Here is a 9,215-nt window from a genome sequence, read left to right as displayed (position 1 = left end):
ATATCTGGATATTTGGACACCATTTGGTAGACTTTATGAAGTTTTGAACCCCTTTGCTAGATCACCCTTCATATCTGGATATTTTGACACCATTTGGCAGACTATGAAGAAGTTTTAAAGCCCTTTGCTAGATTACCCTTCATATCTGGATATTTTGACACCATTTGGTAGATTCTTTATGAAGAAGTTTTAAACCCCTTTGCTAGATCACCCTTCATATCTGGATATTTTGACACCATTTGGTAGACTCTTTATGAAGTTTTGAACCCCTTCGCTAGATCACCCTTCATATCTGGATATTTTGACACCATTTGGTAGACTCTTTAACCCCTTTGCTAGATCACCCTTCATATCTGGATATTTTGACACCATTTGGTAGACTCTTTATGAAGTTTTGAACCCCTTCGCTAGATCACCCTTCATATCTGGATATTTAAACACCATTCGGCCGACTCTTTTCTGAAGTAGTTTTAAACCCGGCCCGTTTCAATTGGTTTGTCAGCACAGGAACCAGTGACTGATAAAACCATCCATTCAACATAGTTATATTTATCTTGATGTACGGGAGACACTGGTGAATTTGCTCTTGATTGTTGTCCACTAAATAAAAACTGAAACCCACCTGGATTCTTCACGTTCCTGAAAAATTAAATAAGTGCTTTAATCAGGTCGATACTGTTCAAGCAGCATACTTTGAATTACTTCACATACTTAAAGACTTTAAAGTAACGTTGAAATTTAAAAGTAACATTGAAAAATAAATAACCTTGACAAATACAATGTAATAGGCCCTACATTGACTAGAAAGGTAGCCAATGCACAATTTAATGTAGACTCTAAAAGTAACAAAAATACGCAACACAATGGAAAGGCCTTTAAAAGTAACTCGGAAAATACACGATGTAGTACGTGACACTTTCTCTACGAACATAATCAAGTCTAGTAACTTGTAAGGACAAATATATATTAAACAAAAGTACTCTGAACTTGGTAAAGGGCGCTGAATAATCAAGACCTAAAAGATTTCATAATCAATCAAAAACTTTGCCAACATCAAAAGTGAAAAGTCAAATCTGGTAACCTTTAAATAAAAAATACTCTAACTTGGTAAACTTAGCCCAACTTCGAGAGTGAAAAGCACTACCACAAGTTTCTCAACTTAAGCCATCCTCATTCTCTTACCTGGCTCAATACACTTGTTGGGTTAATGTCTAGTGCAGTTTCCCATCTTGAAACCTGTAGTAGTTAGATGAAACTCCACTGCTGACTATAATGTTCAGCATTCACCTACAGTTCAGCATTCACCTACAACATTAGATCAGTAATTAATCAAATATACACTTAAAAATTTACAAGTTTTGCTAAACTGAATATGGCATTGAGGTCAATCAAATGAACTTCATCAATGATTAATTGTATACCCTATATTAGTCCTATAAATAGTTCAGCCCTAGCCCCATTGCATACCAAGTAATTTCAGCCTTTCGGTCATCTACCTTGAAAAATTCCATCAGTTTTAATTCAATTAAAGACAACAATCTACTGTTTTGGATTATGGAGCAAAAACCAAACCCTACTTGAAGGTCCAGAGGCAGCCAGAACTTTATACAACCACATCGCATCTCAATTTTGCCAACAGAGAGAATTCAACATCCTACGTAGTAGTAGGTAGTGGTGTAGGAATATTTAAGGAATGAAGTCTTTGAATTTCTCATTTATTTCTTATCCTGCACATTTTAACTAACATGACCAAAAAAGTATAGACCAAAAATTTATTAGAGTAAAATAGTCTCCAGTAGGCCTAGTGCCAGCCCGAGAGGAGCCTATATGAGAGACTGAAGTCTGGAAAAATAATTATTGGTAGGCCTAGTACGACAGTAGCAAATGAGAAGTGATCAATAACCAGAAACACTTGTGAATGAGCCATAATAGATACTAAAACAGTACCGTACATTCAATTAACAGTGTGTCTGTGCTCCTGATAACTTAACCAGAAACCCTGAATGTTCAGAATAAAACAAAGATTTGAGACAGTTTGACCGAACACAGTGGCGGGAAATGTGTACAAAGTCTGAAACGGCAAATATACCACACTTCCCAAATCAGAAGACAATCATGTACAGACGAGATATTTATCTCAAATCCAACAGCCAACTTAACCTCAAATGAAAGGGGCATCAAGTTGTAAGAATGATAAAGCATCAAGGGACCTTGGATAAAAACAACCACAGGACAGGAACAATGCCAATGCATACCATCAGACACTAAAGGGCACGCAGACTTGGCCAAAACTAGTCAAATCTTTGACGAGGTGTCTAGCATTGATATGGTACTTTACTTCACCTATGCATCTATCTTGCCTCAAGGAAAAGTTCCCAGCTCATGAGTGGGAATGAAGTCAAATGCTACCCTCCATCTGGACAGTGCATTGAAGGCCATAACCAAAGACTCTGGAAAACAGGGGTACTACAGAATTCCAGACATTCAGAGTTTACCAACAAATTCTTTCCAGTGTAGCATGTTATGTTTAAATTCTTTCCAGTGTATCGTGTAACCATTACATTTAATTAACCCAAATGCTTTAATGCAATTTGACGATATAGCCAGCTACTCAATTTATATCTGGCACTTCTTCAGTAAATCTATACAACAACAACTTGAATTAAGGTAGCAGCCTGGATTAATCATACTTACATTTACCACCAGAAACAAGATTAAAAATACACTTTTCACCAACAATACTGACTAATCATAAAATGTATGCTCACTCCTGGCTAGTCTCGCAGTAAAAACTTAGTTGTCATGCTTTCCTCGAAAAGTGTAGAGAAATCCTATTGAAAGCTTATTTACATCATTTTACCCACAAAAATGAAACTCATGTCGAGCTCTGGGAATTAAACTGTCCCTAGGTTGAACACTGGGGTCAACTTTATTAAACTTAAGTTTGAAATACAATTGTTTATTCATAAAATTCACATTTCTATGCATAACCAAAACCATGGTCGCCATTTCTTCGATTCAGGGTTAATCATCATTATTCCAGTTTAAATATGTACTGGACAAGAGATAATCTACGGTAAATTTGCTTGAAACTGGAAGATTTAGCTTTCCAGAAAACTAATCTAAAGCTGTCTGGTAAATTTGCTTGTAACTGGAAGGTTTAACTTTACAGAAAACTCCTCTGGAGCTGTCTGGTAACTTGCTTGTAATTGGAATATTTCTCTGCAGAAAACTCTTCTGGAACTGTCTGGTAAATTTGTTTGTAACTGGAAGATTCAGCTTTCCAGAAAACTCCTCTGGAACTGTCTGGTGGAATCAGTCACCATCCGAAAAGAAAAAGCTATTTGAGTCTGTAAATTCTTTAGCATAAATTTAACCTAAAGCCTATTGATAAAATCTACGAGTACCTACACCCAAAATACTTCAAATTTGCAGAGCAACATTAGGTATCGTGTTTGCTTAAGATATCACTACTTCCATGAACTGACATGTCATTTTATGACAGAACCAGCGACCGATCTTTTTAAATAGGTCTAGTCGTCTAACCTCGACACAGAGGTAACCTTCGTTTAATGTATTAATTTTCCATAGAGTACCTACCCTCTATGTACAGTTAATCTAAATCCAGTTCAGTTGCAGATAAGGAACGGTTTATTGCAATTCTTAAGCTTGAGAACCAAAGGTATCAATTAGACCCCAAATTTGGAAGAATTTTTAGTAACTCACATCAGGCTTCCTTAATAGATCAAAGACTGACAAAAAAACATCCAGTATTGCAATTTTCATTAGTCTGCTGACAAGCAGCAGCTAGGCATATGAGCTTTGAAGGAACTATTTTGCTAAATGCAGAAGAATCAGGCTAAATCTATATTGGTAAATTTTTTTGCTCCAAAAACGACCTACCACTAAAAGGCAGTGCTAAAGGGTACATTGGATAAAGCAAACTACAATCAAGTCCCTACAGCAATAGAGGTTCCAAGACACCTACTAAACGTGGAGATTTTCTGCGAAGTCTGGATACATCTGAGAGGTGGTGAGATTTATAGAAATTCTTCCAAAACAAAAGCTACAAAATTTAACCAAAATACCAAAAGCTATAGTGTAGCCCGCATGGCATTTCAGACCAACCTGACGGACCTTGATAAATGCACAAATCTAGACATTCTCATCCAGATACACACAAGTACAATGTACATTAATTTGGGTGTCATTGGGTAATTCTAAGCCCTCATTCCGCGGTAAAGTAGACTATGGCAGTTGACGTTTTCCTACGTTATTTTACTTACCGAACAAGAATTTAAAGTAATATTTATTCGGACGATTGTAATTAACCCCCAGGGGCCAGTACTAAACACAGCGAAATACTTTGGATGCCCCAATCCCTTGCGGATGTCGTATCCGCGGTTACGTTCCTTGCAGGGTAATTCTAAAGAATAGTTCCGCACGGACTGCAAGGAACGTAACCGCGGATGCGACATCCACTAAGGATTGGGAATTTGGGGCGTCCAAAGTATTTTGCTGTGTTTAGTACTGGCCCCTGGGGGTTAATTACAGTCGTCCGAATAAATATTACTTTAAATTCTTGTTCAGTAAGTAAAATAACGTAGGAAAACGTCAACTGCCATAGTCTACTTTACCGCGAAATGAGGGCTTAGAAGTACCACACTTTGTAAAACTGCCATAGTCTACTTTACCACGAAATGAGGGCTTAGAAGTACCACACTTTGTAAAACTATCTTCAAATTTTAACTAAAAAATGTTACTACATTTTATAAGACTGCATTTGGCTAATTTCAGATTAATTTATTTCGGCTTATTGTTAGATATTTTGAACAAAAGGTACCATATGCAATGCCTGGTTAAAATTGGTAAAAATATTTTCCGAAATAAGGACATTTATAGCAACGACAGCAAATGTAAGCTTAGGAAGGCTGTTAACCACCAACATTCAGCTTGCGAAAGCTGTCAACCACCAACATTCAGCTTGCGAAAGCTGTCAACCACCAACATTCAGCTTGCAAAAGCTGTCAACCACCAACATTCAGCTTGCAAAAGCTGTCAACCACCAACATTCAGCTTGCAAAAGCTGTCAACCACCAACATTCAGCTTGCAAAAGCTGTCAACCACCAACATTCAGCTTGCAAAAGCTGTCAACCACCAACATTCAGCTTGCAAAAGCTGTCAACCACCAAAACATTTCAGCTTGAAAAGGCTGTCAAGACACAATTCAAGCTTGCAAAAAGGTTGTCCAACCACCAAAATTTAGCTTGCGAAAGCTGTCAACCACCAAAATTTAGCTTGCGAAAGCTGTCAACCACCAAAATTTAGCTTGTGAAAGCTGTCAACCACCAAAATTTAGCTTGCGAAAGCTGTCAACCAAAATTTAGCTTGCGAAAGCTGTCAACCACCAAAATTTAGCTTGCGAAAGCTGTCACCCACCAAAATTAAGCTTGTGAAATCTTTACCCACCAAAATTTAGCTTGCAAAAGCTGTCAACCACCAAAATTTAGCTTGCAAAAGCTGTCAACCACCAAAATTTAGCTTGCAAAAGCTGTCAACCACCAAAATTTAGCTTGCAAAAGCTGTCAACCACCAAAATTAAGCTTTTGAAATCTTTAACCACCAAAATTTAGCTTTCAAAAGCTGTTAAAACCACCAAAACTAATTTGCAAAAGCTGTTAAACCACCAAAATTAAACTTGGAAACACATCAAACAGCCAAATTAAGCTTAGGGGAACAGCGACCACAAAATTCAACATTAGGGGAACAGCAACCACCAAAATTTACCTTGGGGGGAACAACGTCAAATTAATCTTAGGAAAACTGCAGTAACCATAATTAAGCTTAGAAAAACAGCAACCACCAAAATTAAGCTTAGAAAAAAACAACCACCAAAATTAAGCTTAGAAAAAAAACACCACCAAAATTAAGCTTAGAAAACCAGCAACCACCAAAATTAAGCTTAGGGGAACAGCATCGAATTAATCTTAGGATAACTGCAGCAACCAAAATTAAGCTTAGAAAAAGAGGCGCCACCAATATTAAACTTAAGAAAAACCGACCGCCAAAATTAAGCTTAAGAAAATCGCGACCACCACAATTAAGCTTTTAAAAAATAGCGACCATCAAGTTGAGCTTAGTAAAGCAGCAACCACCAAGTTGAGCTCAATAACTTACGTAAGCTTTACCATACGCTACGCAAATTAATTCACAAGAGACGGATGGGTTACTTGAAAGAAAGTATGAAAGAAAGTATGAAAGCAAATTTTTTTTTAAATAAGCCTATCAATAAACAGTTATATAATCTAAGCTGGTAAGATTAAACGGTATGGGTATTTACATCTAATTCCAAACATAAAATGCTGGGTTGAAGACTACAGAGATCTCTAGAAATAGCAGAAACTACCAGGCTAAGAGTGGTTAATTAACACTCCCTCAGCAGATACCGAGCCAGCAGGATTTTTCGCAAAGTTCTCTGTACAGCGGAAAGTAAGCCTGCGTACGCCATTTTCCCTTATATATGCGACTTACAGTGCCGTTTATCATCCCTCGAATATCACCATTTGCACCACATTATAGCAATAATTATTATATCGGTTACTTTACTCATTGTCCTGCATTCGTATATGACCACTAGCCCAATGAGGTATGAGTCACAAAATTGCTCAGTAGATGGATATAAAACAATCATTATTAATTATAAGATTTTCACCCTCTGGGGGATCATTCTGGTTACAGCTACGAATTGCTGTTATTGGTGTCGGCAAAATATTGTTTAATCGACGCAATAACAGAAGAATTCAGCCTCGCCACTGAAATGTTGTAGCTTGACCAGAACAACATTAACTTTGATACAGAATTCACAAGTCATATTGAAACACGAAAGTGAAGATCTGCAAGACCTCAGACGAACTATTGCAAGTCCACATATACTATCTGATTGCACGACCTCAGTTAATAACCTGATTGCAAGGCCCAAAACAGTAACTCTATTGTAAGTCCTCAAATGCTATTGCAAGTCTTCGGATACTAACAATATTAACTGTGCTCAAAGTCAATGTATTAACAGAACCTTTACATTGTCATAAAGTTACCTTTTATTCCACATCACCCTCACTTCACTATTCCATATGGTCTAGTACCAGCCCCCACCCATCCCCGCCCCAACAGGCTCAAAAGTATCAAAGCTTTTAACTAAGCACAACTCCGAAAATTTTAACTATCTTCCAGTCAGCTTCGTTACGTATTTAAAACTCAAATCCATTTTTCCATCCTGATTATCCAGGACCAGTCACTTTTTTCCATCTGGCACCTTAGGGTTAAAAGAGGTTTGCAATCTTGCCAGAATCCTTTATTTCACTAGTGCGACCATCTGCAATAAATTATTTGCAAAAGCATTGACAAACTATCACATATCAAGATTGAAAGGTTTGCAATCTTGCAATCACTTCACTAGCGCGACCATCAGTCGTAAGAAATTTATTCCATATCAACTTCACCTCATAGAAACTACACTTATGGGCTCCTCTCTGAAAAAGAGCCCGTGTTGACATAACGCCAGCTTACTCATAAATAACAGTGTAAAATTGCAATCAAAATGTTTTGGTTATTCATAAACCCAAAAGCCTGGTTCACCTCAACGTACGAATATTACCCAATTATTTGAGGCCTGTCCACACGACCGAGTCTGATCGGCGGACCTCCCCTCTAACGGGCACACTTGACGGGCAAACCATCAAATTGCCCGATGGGTCTTGGAGCAAAATCACCATGGTGGTGCCCGATGGCTTGAGCTTCGACCCTGGCAGACGTACGTTAACCATATGAATTTCTTTTACCGAGCCATTCTTTGCACCATATTCTCTTCTTTTTCATCACACACAAAACAATTATCATGCTACACTATGTTTCTCAGACTGCACTGAACACACAACTGGCATCGTCGGGCACGCCCACCTCTCCATCGCCTCAACATTCACACGTAAGCCCACCAGAATTTGCCCGTCAACCCCGGAGCACGCCGATCAGGCCCACTCGACCCCGGAGCACGCCGATCAGGCCCACTCGACCCCGGAGCACGCCGATCAGGCCCACTCGTGTAGACAGGCCTTTAGTTTGATCACATTTAATAAGCAAAATGAGCCCACAACATTCTAAAATCCATTACAAACTCTGAACTATTACGAACTTTACCAGTAGGAGTTTTATTCCAAAGAATACCATTACTTTAAGCATTTGGCAAATATTTACGACGGGAAAGTGTATTAATCCTTATTATCCTAAAACTTTAGGAAATTTACATTCAAAAGACTGCTCTACGCTCTATTTTTATAAACAAATTGCCACAGACTACAATTAGACATCACTAGTCACAAATTAAAATCAGTTAATACTACCACGTAAAATTACCTCTCAATACGTAACAATGATAAAAATGGTTCCAGTTTGCCACAAATGCATGTCCTTCATTCCCAAAAAAAATATATATTTCCCTTTAATACTCAGCTCACCACTACTCAAAAACTAAACCATCAAAGAGTCCTTACCTTCACACACAAAAATTAAAATTTTCACTTCATATCTTCGTCCTATTCTCCTTCAAGGAACACCAAGAAACACAAAAATGGCGAAGTCGCCAGTTAGACAAACGTCCTCTAGCCAGACTTCAACCAATCACGAGTAATTGCGTGTCAATTCCTGCTGTGGAAGCACTCCTGATTGGCTGAAAGGTGAACAGGGAGTCTGGAGGAATGCACTCCATATTTTCCAGTAGGTGTTACGTGACGTCATGCAGCGACATCTGTTAGTCGGAAGGACTAACTGCGAGATTCAGCAATTTTGCATGAAAGATATAGTATTTAATAGTTATTATTCTCTTTCTAACTAAACTATCTAAGGAGAGACGACAATATGTTTTATAAAAAAAAATCTTCCTATTAATTAGGTATACGCTGTAAACAAATCATTTCCAGAATTCCAGATCGTTCATATACCATTAACTGGAGGTTAACCACTAGAGAGTTAAGCTGAATTGAAATATTTAAATTTGCCCATATTTACTGAACCTATAAGCGCATTTTCACTTAGATTTTATGTATTGTGTCTTGATATTATTTAAAACTGATTTAAAATGACAGTGGACTCTCTTAAAAAGAAATCAAGATTGCATATTTAAAGTAATAATACCTATTCAATCGTATGGCAGTAAAAAAGC

At 37.7% G+C, this 9,215-nt stretch overlaps 1 long non-coding RNA gene across 1 annotated transcript; it reads right to left on the bottom strand.

Annotated features, from left to right (window-relative positions):
* Positions 1 to 443: 443 nt before the first annotated feature.
* Positions 444 to 8,724, bottom strand: LOC135214378 (uncharacterized). Its single transcript, XR_010314330.1, has 3 exons — positions 8,548 to 8,724; positions 1,183 to 1,305; positions 444 to 639 (listed from the first exon to the last, which is right to left on the bottom strand). It is a non-coding gene; the product is annotated as an uncharacterized LOC135214378 (long non-coding RNA).
* Positions 8,725 to 9,215: the final 491 nt, after the last annotated feature.

This window comes from Macrobrachium nipponense, chromosome 45 (genome assembly GCF_015104395.2).
Source record: "Macrobrachium nipponense isolate FS-2020 chromosome 45, ASM1510439v2, whole genome shotgun sequence".
Taxonomy (NCBI): domain Eukaryota; kingdom Metazoa; phylum Arthropoda; class Malacostraca; order Decapoda; family Palaemonidae; genus Macrobrachium; species Macrobrachium nipponense.
This window is presented reverse-complemented; position numbering and strand designations above follow the sequence as displayed.